The following is an 18,098-nucleotide window of genomic DNA, read 5'->3' as shown; positions in this document are numbered from 1 at the left end:
ATGTCTTTTTAATATTTCATTTAATAAGAAAGTACTGGATGCAGTCTTCTGTTCCTTTTTATTAAGGAAGGAGATAGATATGGACTAACCACCATTACTCATAGGGTTAGCATGAATTTATAATAAAATTCTCCAAGACATGTGCAATATCTACACTTTAACTAATGGGGATTGATTTAGAATTGTATCTATTTTTAACAAGTTATAATGAACTTTCTCTTACATTAGCCAGTCATACATTAGCCCTTAAAGTGCCATATAAGCTGAAAGAAATCTGTACACTATAACAACTTATGATAGTATTTGTTCAGCCAAATGTGTTTTGGCTTTTCCATAGCCTCCTGGATATGACATGGCCCAATTCAACATGGCGGATTTCTCAGTGGTTTGGCCCCATTCCCTATGAAAAATAAATGCAAAGGTTTGGAAGTCAACAAATTTCAACTGCACTTGTTCAGTGGGAAATTAAGGATTTATAAGAGACCCATCTTGTCTTCATAAAGCTGTGGTTTCAATGAGCTGAAAATCTAATGCTCTGAATGGCTCTTCTATATTCAGTTCAGTTCCCAGAGATCGGAAGTAAGTTTTTTGGGCACCTCTGCCTGTGTCTCTTCCTCTCTCTGTGCATCTTAAACAAACAAACAAACAAACAAACAAACAAACAAGTTTTTAAGAAAACCAAATAAAATTCTCTTATTTCTCATTTTGGATTGTTTTAAAGGTACTATCTCAAGGTACACTGTGAGCTCCTTCATCATTGGTATCGTCTGTGTCATTATTAAGCCTTACCTGTGACACATCAGTCGTTCCTAATCAATAAAATATGATCTACCAGAGAAGGAGGGAGAGTATGTGATACCTATAAACTGAAATGGCTTTTTTCATTTAGGAGTGATTTACTTGCATCTTGCCTCATAGAAGTAGCCCATATTGGACTACACAAGTATATACTATCCAAGAGAGTAAGAATAGTAGTTTATTTTTAAAAATTATTTGGAGGGTGTACTTCTAGACTCTGAAATGAATTCTAAAGCATAATCATGTTTTAGTGGCAAAATGTTTAATGATAACATGACATTATATGCAGAATCTTTGTGTCACTGGTATGACCTGTATATTTAATACACTTCCCAAAACAATTCTATGTGGCTGGTAGGTGTAATTTCCTCGACTATTATTATTCATGTTATCACAAACATAGTCTCTTTGCCTTCTGTTAGTCACTGATTGATTACAGTCCCTCAAATATTGCTAAACCATATTATGGAGCCACAGATGAAACATTGCTCGCTTCACCTCTTAAGAAGATTAGCTCACTCGCTCTCCAAGGTTGACTGCTACTGACCTCAGTCCTCTCTCAAGGCTTACCCATAAGCGGTAAAATTTTTCTCTAAGTTTAGGATCTGCTTCAAGGGTGTGTGTGTGTGTGTGTGTGTGTGTGTTCTTTCTCTCTCTCTCTTTCTCTCTCTCTCTCTCTCTCTCCTTTTTTTTTTTTTTTTGGCCCTATAATTGTAATCTACAAATATAGACCTCAGCCATCTGTTGATTCCTTTACTCATTTACAGGTGACATAAGGAGAAGTGAGACTGGCTAGGGATTGAAGATCCACGGAGCTCTACAACTTTAGTCTTACTCACTCCTGGAGCCAAGGAATATGGCTTCTAGGTTTGCGAGACCAGAAGGCGTGCTTCTTCCAAATGAGTCTCTACCCCTGACTGTGTGGCCTTTCTGCCATGGTCTTACATGTTAGTACCTGTACTAATTCTAATTTGGAGTGTACAGTAATCATTTCTTGGGCCCTGTAGGGAAAAATGAAGGTTAGGCACTGACAAAACAGTAATTATTCCTGAGTTCCAGGAGACCTGAAGAACTATTCATTCATTTGTTCGTTCAACAAAGGCTTTGTGAGTGTGTGCACTCTCTGTCACTTCTGTGAGCGTTAGGAAGGAAATCAAGTCTTTTTAAAAAGCATCACTCTCTTCAGCAGCTTACCATTTAGGAAAAGAGATGGATACAAGAAGGAAAATAAAATAATTCCATTTCTATCTTGGGGGTCTGTATGGACAAATTATAGTAGGAGTATAGGGAAAGAAACATCAATATTTCTTTTGGAGGGAAGCAGGGAAGGCTTACTGGAGAAAAGAGGGCTTGGGTTGGGCTCTGCGGGATGAATGTTTCCCAGGATGCAGGCAGAGGGGGCAACATGATCAAAGACAAAGGACACGATGTGAAAGGGAAACTCTCTAGAAGAGAAGATGTTAGTGTATCAGCCAGAGACCATTCCTCCTCCTTAGTGACCTGGAAGTAGTATCTTCCCAGAAGAGAAGGGGAGAATAGGCAAAGGGGCAACTCACTCATCTAGCTGAGCGACTTTAGAATGCGCTGTGAGGTCAGTGGCAATGGAGCCAAATCTTAGAAGAACCAAGCCCCCTTCAACCTTCTCTTCACCTGATTTCAATCACAAACAAGGCAACAGCCTGTGACTTATGTCATTCTGATTAGGCAGGCGAGATCTGTGGGTGTGATTCTGGAAAAAGTCTCAAATAAACACCCACGGCAGTTGGTCCTAGTTTGAATGTTGTACACTCACTCCTTCGTTAAACCAACTGTGCTCAGAAGCGTCTGCTTCATCTCTGGCTTGTGTCCAGGCATTTCTGGGAGCCTTGAAGCTGAAATGCTTTGCAAACCTTGTGAAGTTTTTAAAGGCGCACATCACTAGGGTGATTCGAAGTTCTGATTCCAGTAAATGAGGTTATAGTTCATTAGAAAACAAACTTTGTTTTTATTGAAGGAAGGTAGTAATTCTGCAAATGAGCAAGGACAGCAGACACCATGGCAGTGGAGGTAGAAAGATTTTAAAAAATTAAATAGCATTGCCTCCCCAGAAAGCAAAAATCCATAGTAGCACGAGAATACCTAATTTATTTCAGGAGTTACCTTAGGAGGCAATAACACAGATGGAATATAGTTTAGGGGATACTGGGTCCTTTTTGGTGGATGAGCCATTCACTGGTAGATGTACGATTCCAGAATGCCGAGAAAAGAATTTCAGAAAATCTCTTTTTGAAGGGGACTTATTAAGAAGACCACCCCAGAGCAGCTCTTGTTGAAGAATACTGAGGACTTCTTGCCACTGGTTAGGATCTTTTTCTCCACCAGTTAAAATAACAACAACCAAGTGCAGAAAGAGAGGGTTTTGTTTATCAGACTAGGATTCGGTTTTTCATGTTTCCTTTTATAACCTGCCTTTAGTTAATGGAAATACCTGTTTTCTTGATCTATAAAACTTAAGATAGTAGAAGTACAGGAAAAGATTATCTCCATATCTATATCATCTATATCTATATCCATGTTTATATCACCTATCTGTATCCAAAACTATATCTATGACATAGAGAATGTGGTTTCATTTAAGTGCAGGAAGCTACTGTAGTTAGTAAAGCTTAATGATGACCTGTGAGGCCAAGGCATGGCATCTCTGAGCCACTTTCTTTCTTTCTTTTTTTTTTTTTTCTGAGCCACTTTCTGAAACAAGTAATGGTGCTCTGAGTTTGGAGGAAGAGCTGTAAAGGTAATTCCTCTAGCCCATGGAAAGACACTACAAGCCCTCTGGGAGGGCTTGATTACAATATATATTTGCCATCAATTGGCCTATTTGATCTCATTTATTTTACATAAAATAGTTGGAATTTGGGGGCCGTGTGGATAAATATGCAAATATATGCAAACTGGAAACCATGCTTATAAAATTTACTGTGAAAATGTTGTCTGGATTTCATAGAAGAAATTCATGAAAAAAAAAACAATCTCAGGCAGCTTGCAGAGGATGTACTGTACTCCAAAGGGCACTCTGAGTTCTAACTTGGGACAGAGGGTAGGTTCCAATCTCCCTTCATTTTATAATAGTTTAGTAATTACTCTCACACTAAGAATTCCCTCTTCTCTGCACAAGTGTTGGGAATCTTGGGGGTACAGCATGGTTTTTGTATAGTTAGCAAAGCTCATGTGCATATAGGTAGACATATGCATTCATTTATTGGTTCATTCATTTATCCAATAATAGAGCAAATGCTCAGAGAGCTTTCTGTGTGATAGGTACTACTTCTGTGCACTAGAAATATAGCAGCAGATTCTGCGTTATGTATTTTAGTTGTCAGTTGTGTAGGGAAGGCCAGAAGTATCAAATAATGAGTAAAATATATAATAAGATGGAATGTTATAAGTTATAGGTAGGAAAAAATGGAGCAAGGAATGGGAAAAGGGAGTTTCAGGGGGGGTATTTTAAATAGAGTGGTTACTGATAAGGTAACTTTTGAACCACAGAGTTGATAAAGTTATGATTCCTGAGGCAATTTAAGGGAGGCCATGCCAGATGGAGGATGCAGCAAGCATAAGAGCCTTGAGGGAGAGATATGCTAGACCACTAGGCAGTGGCCAACTAAGGAAAGAGAAAAATAGTAGAAGATAAGGCTGGACTGGTTCTAAGGGGCTTTGGGATGTGAATGTTTGTGTGTTTTTCTAAGGGCTTTGGAGCTGTGCCTTTGTGTGTTTATGTATATGTCTGTGTGGTGTGGGGGGGGGGGGGGCAGGCACTTCCCAACTACCCATTTAGGATTGCTAGTGTGAGGCATTTGAAATAGGAAATTGGCCTCAAGGTCAAATGTCAGTACATATCCTAGCATTTCAAGCTGTCAAAGCGTGTAAAGGTTTATCTGGTACAGCATGATGCGTATGGCACCAGGTATAAGTCAAAAGTCATTTCTCTTATCAGATGCATCCATTTAATACCTCATAACACTACCTATGCGTTGAAACATCTTGAGGCCAGTGTCCGTGCCTGGTTTACCTTTGTCTTTTCCAAGGCATCCTAAGAGACTTTCCTGGGAACAGATACCTACTAACATTTATTGAACGAATAAGTGAGCAAAATAATGATAAGAGGTCATCAGGGCTTGATGATACATAACAACACAAACCTTACATGACATGTAACGCTAATATGTATCACAAGTCTCCACCATAAAAAATTTACAGGATGCCTCTTGTAAAATCACATCTTTGAGGGAAGGAGGATTGGCAGACCTAAGTGTTTCCACATCATAGGAATGCGAGCACAAGGAGAAAAGATCATTTTTTTAAAAAATCACTTTTTCTTCCTAGGTAATGAATATAGAGGCAGCATCCAGCTCATCATTTCAAACTGCTGAGTCATTTGCCACTTGAAATGAATTGAGGGCTGTTAAAGGTTTTATAGAAGAATTCATTAAATATGTATTGAGGCAGCTTAAGATGGAAATTGTTATAAAAACTGGCAACAGTTCAAACAGCAAAACGTTTCAGTTTATGATGGAGATATTTTACTCCCGCTTGGACTGTGTCCTCCATTAGTCCATTCAAACTGGCGAGGCTCAAGTCATCTGTACGGGGCATGGTAATTGTTGAACTGCTCACAGGGCTGTTCTGAGAGCCAAGGAAAATGTTGTGATCCAGCCAGGTGTTCCCTCTCTCAGAAGGCGTGGTGTTCAGAGAGATCTGTGCCTTCACCTAAGTGCTGACACCCCCTGATTGCCTGGAGGTGGGATTTGGGGGCATTGGAATGAACACTCACATGTGCATACAGGTGCACACGTGCTTCCATTGCCATGTGCGCACACGCACACACACACAAATATAGATAGGATGTGCAGGTTCTTCCCTATGTGTTCTTGCTAGCTTGGGGGTCAGAAGGTGATGGAAAGTAAGGGAGAAGAATATGATGGAGGGAACAAGTACCTTGGAGTGAAACAGAACTGGATGCTGTGCCATTGTGCTCCCAAGTGATCAGAGTCAAGCTACCTAATCCTAGCTTTGTGACCCTATTTATATATACAGTTATGAAAAGAATACCTCTCTTCATGCCAAGTATTTAGCAGGTAGGAGTGTTTCTGCTCTAGTGTTTCAATACGTATTTCTGCTATTCTAAAAAATCACGCTCCAAAAAATAACAAGATAAAGGAAAAATAGAGTTGAGAGCGGACTACAAAATCGATAGAATTTGGTAACCAAAATGCTAACAAAAATTGCAAGAAAAATACAACAAGCAATTTTAAAATGGTAAAACTCCCAATAAATAAAAAGTAGATATAAAACTTAAAAAAAGAGAAAAAAAGCTGACGGTAGCTTGACCCAAGGCAGTATAAGGAAAGGTAGAAACACCAAGCATGAGACAAGATCAAAACATATAAAGATTGAGGGCAGCCTGGGGGGCTCAGTGGTTTAGTACCGCCTTCAATCCAGGGCATGATCCTGGAGACCAGGGATGGGGTCCCATGTCGGGCTCCCTGCATGGAGTCTGCTTCTCCCTCTGCCTGTATCTCTGCCCCCGACCCCCGCCCCCCGCTTTTCTTTCTCCCTCTCTGTGTCTCTCATAAATAAATAAATAAATATTTTTAAAATGTATGAAGATTGAGACACCACCAATAAGCATTTCTGAACCATGTGGTGAGGATGAATTAAAAACAAGAACATGGAATGAATGGGTGTTATGTACACTATCATGTTTTACTGCAGCTTGCTGCATTCCACAGAGTTACTGTACTTCGTGTTCCGGCGTTGTTAGTTGATGACACAAAATGTAATGAGCTGGAAAAAAATTACATATTAACCTATAAGCTTTCTGCATTTCACTGATGACACTTCCTCATGTGAGTTAGCTAATTTGCATTATAAAAAAGCTGGATAGAACAGACAGTATTTAATATGTACTTCTGAATATAATAAATAGTATAGAATTGTGAGTAATTATGTGATGTTGTAGATGATACAGGGTAAAGCACTTGGCACAGTGTCTGACATCAAGTGTATGATAAATATGCGTTTCTCTCAGAAGATAAAATCAGGAAGGATATAAATGTTTAGAATCTTGTCCAGAAAAGGGACCAAGTAACAAGAAGGCTCAACATTGCTCTGCTTAACATTAGGTTGAAGTAATTCCAAGTGTCAGAAATGGGGCAGAAAGAATCGTTGGACAGGAGTGGTTGTGATATAGGGAAAACCACTGAGATCCTTCACATGGCGCAGAGGAAAATGAACAAGCACCAAATGCCCTGATATCATCATGATCTCTAAGACAAATGGCAACTTTTCAACTTGCCAAGACATTTCTTGATTACAAATTATAAAGCAGTCTAACATGGAGGGGCGTGATAAATTAGTGAAAACCACCGTGTTTGGTTTTCACTGTGGGACGCTAAAGAAAACTGGTCTTACACTGTCTGCTGTAATATAATACTGCATGTTGCTACAGATTTGATTATGACTTCGAATTTAGCCTTGAATTCCAGATTAAACTTACAATACTAATGAGAGTAAATATACTGTAAATTATCTGATAACCTCTAGTTTACAAAATGTATGAAAGTATAAAGCATTATTATGAAATCCTAGTTGTCTGTGACAGTTGGGTAGAGACCCTAATGTGAAAAGCTCCCCATCCTCTGATTGACCATGGACAACCCAGACACAAGCATTTTGAGATAAATTCCATACCCCCACATCTACTGACCCAGTTGTGTCTTCACAGTTGATACATGGGAAGGTCAGTTCACCAAGGAAGCCCCTCCCCCTGACAGCCTTCACAGGGCATCTATTGTGTTTACAGCTGTGCCTAAGACATGACAAGACCACAGCCCCTGTTTTTGAGCAACTCATGATCCAGCGTGCTGTGTGTCCTAAGAGGAGGGTGTTTAGGAGGCCATCTGGAAAGCACAGAGGGGCAGTTCAACCTGGTGGTTAAAGGAAAGAGTTTAAAGACCAGAAGACCCCTCTGCAGACCCTGAAGGACCTGTGAGAGCCTGGCAAGCCAACCTGGAGGGTGTGATGAGACCACAGGGACAGGGTGAACAAGAATATGAGACCTGAAGCAACGTGGGTGAGGTGTGCAAAAAAAAAAAAAAAAAAAAAAGATAACGTGCAAGGTAGGAACTGTCAGAAAATGATAATAAAGATGTAATGAGGGCCACATCATAGGCATACTTAAGAGGGAACCCGTTCCTGACCACAGCGATAAAGCAAATAACGCAATAAAGAAAGTCAAATGAAATTTTTGGTTTCCCAGAGCACATAAAAGTTATGTTTACACTGTAGTACAGTCTATTAAGTGTGCAATAGCAGTATGTCTAAAAACGTGCATACCTTAATTAAAAAATACTTTATTGCTATAAAGCACTTACCATCATCTGAGCTCTCAGGAGCTGTAATCAGTGATCACAGATCACCATAATAAATAGAATAATAATGGAAAAGTTTGAAATATCGCTAGGATTGCCAAACGGACACAGACAGGAAGTGAGCAAATGCTATTGGAAAAATGATACCGAGAGACAGGCTGGACATAGGGTTGCCACAACCTTCAGTTTGTAAAAATGCAGTGTATGCCAAGCGCAATAAAGCAAAGGATGCCTGTATAGGGTCTGGTTTCCTCTACAAAAGAGTTTCAATTTAATCCTGTAGGCACTAGGATGAAACTGAAGGGTATTAATTCCAAGATGAAATGGGTCAATTTGTGATTCAAGAAAACTAAGTGGAAGGAAATCCTGAGAAGGAACAGGTCTGGTTAAGGGAGACCAACAAAAATCAAGTACTTTTTTTTTTTTTTTTTTACCAAAGCTTTTCCAGCTACTGTTCCCATGTTCTGAGTACACAGTGTTCAACCTACATCTCTGGTCACCATTTATTTCCTTGTCTTTATCCCTACCAGTCTATCCTACCTCCATTTGCAATGAGGGACTATTTAAATTCAACATAATTAGCTCGTGAGAGGTCTGGAGTCAGAATGTGCCACAAGCCATTGTGGAATGGAGAAAGGTATGCTTAGCTGGAAAAATCACTGCAGGCTTCACGGAGGAGGTCCCTGTTGAAGAAGCTATGCAATTCAAATAGGGAGGCAAGAACACTGAACTAGCTTTTGGACTTAAAATCTAGGCCACATGTGTGGCTGTGTGTACAGCTTCCTAAACCTCTCTGAGAACCAGTTTCCATATTGTTCCAGTAGAAAATTAAGCAGGAAAATTGTTGAAATGACTTCCGACTGTGGCTGGTCTGCGTGGTTCCCCAAGGTGAGGGGAGATTGGAAGGGTAGGTTCTTGCTAGGTGGAAAAGGAGGTATGGCCTGGGGTTAACAGGGTCTAGAACACAAAGGCAAGGCTGACTTTGAAAAGCTGGAATGAAGTCACTCTTTGTGTTCCACCATAAAGGGAGATGTGACACCATTCTACATCAGCTCCCTCTAAGGCACGCGACTTAGTCATTTCCAGAATGGTTCAGGTTTAGTAAAAGGTTATTGGAACCTTTTCCTGAGCCGGATCCCTGGAAATAAGCTTCTGAGATAGATGATGTCAGCTGAACTCTAGATGCAAATTATACTCTGCTCCTCACATGGCTGCTATTTTTAGCACTTACAGTATGTGATTTCTCTCAAGGACAACAGGAATGTTCATAAACTATGCATAGGTCATGATGGTGCTTAATGGGGAAATAACCATTTGTTAACAGAGCATTAAATGTTTAATAGTCCATTAGCATAAAATCTTTCTCAAAATTTGGGAATATTTTCTAATATGCCTCATTCCACCAGCCAGAGGAGCATTACAGTATTGAAATTCATAAAGGTGCCTTGTCTTTTGACCCTACCGGAGTCCGCGGTAGGTTTTTCACCCAATTCTTTGGAAATGTCAAGCTTAATCACTCTATAATGATCAATTAAACATTCTGCTGTAGCTCCTCTTGGGTCCTCTGCATAAACATTTAAAACAATTAGAAGCTGAATCACCGTGATCCCTTTATGAGTGGAGGCGGAGGGGGTAGGCTGTTCCTTGTTAAGGAGGGGCCTCTGATCATTGTGGGCTATGCCGCTTGAGCTTCCTGGAGGAAGCCAAACACACCTGGGGCCGCCGTTGGCATCTGTCTTCAAAATTGCTGGCCATGGAGTCAGAGTCACCTCTGTATCTCTCAGTAAGACTAAGGGAAACTGAAAGAGGGTTGATAGGAACAGGAGACAAAAAGAGAAAGAAGTGGGTGGTGTTGCTATCCAGAGCTTTGCCAATCAAGCTGAGAAGAGCTGTAAGAGTACAAGAGCCAAAATTCCTCCATGCCAAATCCTCCCTACTCCCATAGCCAGTTCAAGCAGGACTCCTGCTTATTCTGGTGCCAGGGAGAATGGAGACAGGGCTGGTCAGCAGACCAGAAAAGGAGGTCAGTGCAAGGCACATTTCTGACCCATTCAAGCATGCATCATTTCCTCTTGCCAGGCCATTCCTTCACAGAGCTGAGCTTTCTTGCTGTCTGGGGAGAAGCAACCTGGAATTTAGAATTCTCTATGAGGACTAACTCCTGAATGTTGTGGGGTCAGAGCACCCCAAGTCTGTGTGTGAGGCCTTAACCTCAACTCTCCTGAGACCAAGGGAAATGCATTGCTGTGCTTTGATCAGAGAATAGGATGAAATAATTATTATTACAGAAACTTCTGTCCATTTTGTTTTCTCCGAGCACTTGTGTCTCCATTTTACAAATACCCCCAGAGGCTTTGGACAAGGAGTATTACTGAAAGATCAATAATAATTACAATAGTAGAGAAGAAAACAGATCAAAAATTGGCATTGCCTTTTAAAATTAGACTAACTAGTGAGAGCCATAGATCATAGATATTTGGAATGTTCACTCTGGCAGGGACCTTAGAGGTTGGCAAAGGAATTCCTTCACGTTGGAAATGAAGACATTTGCAGAGGTTAAATTACCGCCCCAAGGTAACAACTCTTAACTGGTGGCAGAGCTGGTCCTAGAAACCAAGTGTGCTAATTTGAAAGGCAGAGGTTTCGTGATCAGTCTTATTTATTATCAATAACAATCAGAATAATAGCAATTACATTTCCCCAAGCAAACAGCTTGAAGTAATTCTGCAATTTGAAATGGGAAATGATTTATAGAAACCTAAGAAAAAAAATGGTGGCCATAAATTTAAAAATACATGTTTTTAAATCCTAAAATTGGTAAATTTGAAGCTTTGGGGCTCATATTAACATTTTCTTAGGCTAACCTGATATGTGTGTTAATTAACATCATTGACATAATTATATATATACCCACATTATATTTAAAACCTCAGCTGCTTGCATTTATCATATTGACAAAATGAAGCATATGCCGCTTTATTGAGGCCTTTGGTGATTACATTATTTATGCTCCTAATACATTGTGATATTTTAGATCAGTTTGTATTTGTCTTTCTACATCTCAAATACACAACAATCTTCCTTATTGTTATGATGAGTTACAAATTGGAATATACTTATGTCAAAACATGCAAAATTTAAGATTCAAAACCCTAATAATTTAATAGACTTATTTATAACCCCGAATATCCTACAGACCTTTTCACATTCACTAAATTTTGTGTGTTTTAATTTGCCAATGTAGATCTATTCTAAAATAAATTTCTGGGGTTTAATATCCATTAAAAAAAAAAGTAAAATGATTTCAAGTACTTAATCACATTCCCATTTGGATGACCCCGGTAGGTGTGAAGTTAATAACTTACTGAAATGAGTGGGTGAAGGAAGGGACAGATCACATTATTGATATTCACTGCAGATTTTCTTTAAGGAATGATTTCTTTGTCTTGTTTCTCTTTTTCCTACATTTTCATAAACATGCTCCTTCAGGAGAAAGCCTTACAAGATCCAATTCAACCTGGTATTTGACTACATTTGTACCTGAGTCATGGGGACAAGATGGAAATGACTGGAAAGAAGTTATCTTCTCCCTTTACCTGTGATAGGTCAACCTGTCAAGGGCTGAGATTCATCTCAAGAATAATAAGAATTGAGGTGAACCTGTGATAGATTTTGTCCACTCTGATTTCTTATTTACCAATCCTCTTAATCCATGTAAAGTTATTATAGTGATTGCACGTTGTTTTTTTTTCCCCCTAGGAAAAAAATAATTCTTTAACTAAGATATTGCCTTATAAGTCTTCATTCCTCTTACCACCCATCCCTGCAATATAGCCGTTATGTTTAGAAAGTGTTCTAAAATCTTTTGGTAAAGAGAGATCTCAGAGAAGCATTACATTCCAAGATGCCTGGAAACATGTCTCCCTTGGATGCCTCACCTTGCCATCTCTAATCTTACAAAGTGTGAATCATTCATTGGGAAGGAGAGGTGGCATGCACTGTCTGCTGGGAACAAATCGATAGGCATGTCTGGATTTGTGCACTAAACTTGCCTCTACAGTAGCCTTACAAGCAAGAATTAATAGGGGCTGCAATTGCTAACTTAGTTTCTGCAGTGTTTGTGCATGAGTGTGTGTGTGTACCCAAGCAAAATGTTTGGTTATGAATATTGACTGAGTTAATTAGCATGGATTCATTCTTCACGGCTTGGAAAACAATAGACTTCTCTTCAAAGAAAACAGAGGTGCCAGATATGGCATATGAATGAAATATCTGATTAGGAGCATTCCTCCTATTCAATTTCAAGTCTTTTACTATAATCTTGATACAGGGAGGAAGCCCTCCCCTCCCCCCCCCAAAAAAAATGTAGTTGAGAGATTGGTGTTTGGTGGGTTACTTTCAATCCTGTTGGAAAATTGATTTTAAAAATACAGGTGTTACAAATGATTGTATAAATACATTGTAAGTCACATCTTCTTATTTATTTATTTGTTCACTCATGCAATAAATGCTTTGGATGACCTACTATATTTCAGACTCTCCTCTAGGCACCACAGATAGAGTGGTGAACAAGACAAAATGAATGGCTCTTGTGGGACTTGACGTTCTTTGGAAGAGAAAAATCAGTATTAGTCATGCATCATTAAAAATTCCTAGGCTGGTTAGAAGAATAACTAGTGGTAGTCTAGTAAATAATCACAAATATCTAGATTGCATAGTTTTCCAGCAACATCTATACGTTCTATATTCACATACTATTAATTATCTGGTTTGTCACTGGCTGAATCCTGACCATCTGCCCATTACATTTGGACCTGTTGAACTGAGTTAGAATCTTTCTCCATTTCCAGCTTCATGTTCCCAGTGTCCGCAAAAGTTGAGCCGAGCAGACTGTGCTGTGTTATTGCCTTCTGTTTGGCTTATTACCACCATGACCTCTCAATCCCTCTCAGTACCAGCTCTAAATAAATTTAAAACTTGAATCCTTGGGTGGCAGGCATTGAGAAAGAATATGGAATCTGCACTTGACCTCATATCTTTTCATTCCAAGTTTATACTCAATACGTTATAATAGACAGAACAAATCTCAAGAAATTTATATCTCAGTCTAAAGTTGAAGAGGAATGATCCATGAAAATTAAAATAAACCAGCTGTCTTTATTGTAGGGGAAAGCATGGCTTGCTGCGTGGAGTCCTGAGAGTCGGGCTATTAGCCCTTTTGAATTCACATACCTGAATGCAGGGGCTTGGAGTAGTATATAAGTATTTATTGAGAACCCAGACCTCGGCTCTTGCAGAGATCACTTCCATCTCTTTAACCAAATCATGGTTCCATATGGAGAAAAGCCATTGGCTCAGTACCAAATACCCTGAACATTATTGATCCCTCGGATCTGGTCCCAGATGCCCTGTCATATTTTTTGGTCTTGCCAGCAGGTGAGGTTTTCTTGCAAAAGAGGAGATCCTTCTGGAGTCATTGCTGAAAGCATCGACATTTGTTATTATACTTTCAAAGAAACCCCCCCCCAAAAAAAATATGTTCTTTTCCTGGACTTAAATCCTTTACAGCCTGAAAGGCAAATGGGGAAGGTAAAGCTGGGTTTTCTTTTATTGAAGTTTTTGATTCATCTGTACACTTTGCTGGAACAGTAAGTGCATCAACTCATGTCCCTGCAGTCCACTTAATGTAGCACAACATGAGAAGCCTGTAGCTATGTTACTGCCATTCCCGGCTGTGATCTTTTAACACAAAAATAAAAATGAGGAAAGACTGTGTCTGTTGTGCAGGTCATGAAAAATAGTCACGGTGCTAAATGCATGGTGTCTGCATTTTTGTTGTTGCTGTTGTTAACTAAAAAAAAATTACCTCTATTCCGGATATGTTGAAGGGAAACATTTGGCTCTCCAAATTTTGAAGCCTGGATGTCTTTTTGGAAAACTGCAGAGTCTAGTTTCAGTTATTGTGATGCAAAGATGAAAACTGCAGGTGGTATTGAAAACAAGGCAATGAGAGGGACCTTTTGAATGTACAATGATCAATTCTCCTTTCTAGAGAGGAAATTGAAATAAGGACGGACTAATTCGGGTTGAAGCTATATTTCTCTGCAGGGTAGCAGGCTGCCTTCATCTGCAAGGCCTGCTTACCTAGCATGAGCCTCTGGCCTGTGTCCTGGGACTACAGTGCTGTGCCAGGCTGGCAACCCTGGCCTCCTAGAGCTTCTGTAATTGCAGAGCATGCATATATGACAGAGTTCTACACACTGTGATGGTTACCATGAGAGTATTTAATAGAAGGACCTACTGGTGACTGATCATCGGAGAAGGCTTCCATGAGGAGTGAGATTTGGGCTGACACTTGGAAGATGCTTGGGAATAGGCTTACCTTATCATATATTATCATATATTGGTTAAGTAAGGAAATTCCCCAAGTCCCTTTTTTTTTATTTCCTCAAAATTAATGTCTTCAATAGTGAAGCTGGGTGTTAGACTCTTTTCTGCTAAAATCAATGTAATTAGAAGCTATATAAGCATCCATAATATAGCAGAGACATATTTAGATCCCCCCACCCCCATCTCTGGCTCTGTCCACTTCCATCCAAAGGAATGCATGTGAACCTCACCTATCTCCTCTAAGAAGTGGACTAGGAAGTTTCCAGTTACTGTCATTTGAGTAGCACTGGTTTGGGAAAGATACTGGAAGATTATTGGCGTTCTTACAAGTGCCAAGTTTAACATCACTCTCCTTCAGGCTCCCTCCAGGGTTTCCCTGACTCTATGTCTTCCCTATTGAATCCACTCTCCATAGTACTGCTAGGGTGAGCTTTCTCATAAGCAAATCTTACGGTGATATATCTGATGGTGATACTATTTTTTAGGCCATAACACAAGGCCCTTCATCATCAGCCTCTTTCCCTGCCTCATCCTTGCAGTAAATTCCAGAAACCCCTGAGCTGTGACTACTGTGAACGGTTAGTGGTAGCTAGAGCATACTATGCTCTCCCACACTCCAGTGCCTTTACATTTACTGTTTCATCCACCCAAAGTACCTTTCCTAGTCTTCAATCTCTACCTTGTTAACTCTTACTTATTCTTAAGCACTCAGGTCAAGCTTCAGCTTCTTCAGGAAATCATCTCTTAGGGTCCTAGGTCTGAGTGAGACGTCTGCCTATGTGCTCTGGTACATTTGTCTCCTAAACTTACCCCACACCGTGAGATTGACAGCTGCTAGCCAGATGTGGTAATCTAAAGTCACAATATAAGCTAAACAATGGAAAGCAGAATGGAGGTTCCTTAAGAAATTAAAAATACAAACAGTATGATCCAGCACTCCGACTGCTGGGTGTATATCCAAAGGAAATGAAATCATGATCTCAAAGAAATATCTGCATTTCCATATCCAGTGAACCAACATTCATAATAGTTAAGGTTTGGAAACAACCTAAGTGTCAGTCAATCAACCGATTAGATTTATTGAGATATAACTGATATATATATATATATATATATATTCTTTTTTCACAGAAGTGATTGAAAAGTGATTGCTAAGGACTGTGGTTGGGGCAGTAGGGAGAGGTTGGTAAAAGAGTCCAAACTTTCAGCTACAAAATGAATTAAATGTGAGGATCCAATGTAAATCATGGTTACTATATAGTCTATAATGCTGTATAATTATTGATAATATTGTATAATTGAAATTTGCTAAGAGAATAGGATTTCAATGTCCTCACACACACAGAAAGAGGTAAGTACCAGAGGCAATGGACCTATTAATTAGCTCAGTGGGGAGAAACCTTTTACAATGTATACATGTATCAAATCATCACATTATGCCCTTAAATTTCTTGCAATTTTATTTGTCAGTTATATCTCAATAAATCTGAAAAAATAAATTTTCAATAATTAAAGTTGAAGAAAATGTTAGGTTCTCCTCTAGGCACATTTTACATGTTAAATAGTACAAATGGCTAGAGGTCATTGTACTGGATCAGAAATGTAAAGCCTTTTTGTGGGAAGTTCTTTGGACAAGGCTGCTTAAAAGCTTTGGAATATTTATGTATGTTCCTCTTTGATTTTGAACTTCTCAAGGTCACATGTTTCCCCAATATTAGCAATGCTCAATAGATGTTTGCTAAAAAATGAGTAAATTATTAAGATCTGAATTTTACATCTGTTCTGTTATTGCGTATAAGCAAAGACTTTTTTCTCTTCATCTAACAATATAACTTTTGAAAAAAGGGGGTTCTAGACAGGTAGGAGGAGAAGTTAGAGAAGAAAAGAAAGGCATTGCTCCTGGGATATCTCTTTCCTCAACCTCAGGAAAGGATCAGGTCTCCACTCCAAAGCCTCACCACTAAAAAGGAAAGCAGTAGAAGTTTAGAGTTTAATTCTGAGAAACTACCCACATGAGTGTTTTTTTCTTAGTTGGGTTTAAGAAGTGGTAGCTGGTGCAAATATCGCTTACAGAAACGGGTTATATTGTCTTTTCTACAAATGAAGTTCACTAGACCATGCCATTTTTGTTGGAAGGCAATACTAATGGTAGCCTAAATGTTCTGTTTTAAATGCTAAGAGGAGTATATGTTCAGCTTAAAGTGGTAAGACGAGCAATTCAAGTGATAGTGCATCTTTAAATTATTCACCCTCATCTACCATGTGATTAGCCATGTTTAAAGATTTTCTGTTATGCACGGACTGTTCTCTGGGGTTATAGGATGATCAGAAGCAATGGCCAGATCTATGCGGATCAAGTATAATGAACAAGGCAAGTCTGTTCTCCCCTAGCAAAACAAGTAGTCTCTGGGTCCTTAAACCTGTTAATAAGAAAGAAATTGATCCTGAAAAGAGGGAAGCATGAAAGAAGAGAAGAAAGTTGGTTTGGGTTGTTGCTTTTGTTTTGTGTTCTGAATATAATTGCACTGTATGGTCTCCTAATTCCGCACTTAGTTTGTAGCAGATACTCACTGGTCCAGTTTCCATCCTTTCTCAAAGTTGGATATGCTGAAAAGTCAAGCGTCCAGCCAAGGTAACCAATGGTAATGAGAGTAGCTTGCAGTTTGAACCAAGCCTCAGAGTAATCCCTGCTTTTGAATGACCCATAATTATTGGCAGATTTACCTGGATTTATATGACTTAAAAGTCAGTTCCCTCTTTTTTTCTGCTCTTCTGCTGATGACTTTGGACAGAAATTTGCTTCATCAAGGAAGAAAGATCATATTACATTTACAATTCTAGCATAGCCATTTGGCAATAATACTACTCACATTGTTGCTTGAGTTAACTTAGGGACACCCCATCCTAAAAAAGTGTCTTGGAAATTTTCTTTAAACTATTACTTAACTATTACACGTGGGTAAAGAACACCCAACTTTAATCCCACCATCCCAAAACAACTGTTCTTGTTTGTACCTATGATTTTCCAGAATCTACCTACACACATACACAGCTTATCAAAGGCAGTTTACATGTTCCTTTGAATCTTGCTTTTTGTCTCTTAAGATTATATTTCAAACCCCGATGCAATTCCATTTGGGGACACAATAACTCTGGTATCACTCTGTAGTAGCCTGAAGAGGCATTTGCTGCCTAAGGGAGCCCGGCAAATCACTTCAGGCTTCTGTCAGGCTCCAATGACACCATTTAGGAAGAAGTGGAGGTAAGAAACAAAAATAATGTAACCCGGAGAAGGAAGAAGGCCACAGAGTTGCCAAGTGCAATTGTCTGACAACATCTCTCCAGAGAGGCTAGGATGAAAGCCACACAAATTACGGACAGCAATTTAAGAAATTGGAGGTGCTTTAAGTGAGGGAAAGGAAGATGTAAAGGATAGTGAGGTCTGGAAGAGTCTTTTGTTTTCTCAAGACTATGTGGTCAAGGTGGCTAGCTAAGCGAGGT

The sequence above is a fragment of the Canis lupus genome, chromosome 5, assembly GCF_003254725.2.
Source record: "Canis lupus dingo isolate Sandy chromosome 5, ASM325472v2, whole genome shotgun sequence".
NCBI lineage: Eukaryota > Metazoa > Chordata > Mammalia > Carnivora > Canidae > Canis > Canis lupus.
Note: the sequence above shows the minus strand (reverse complement) of the source record.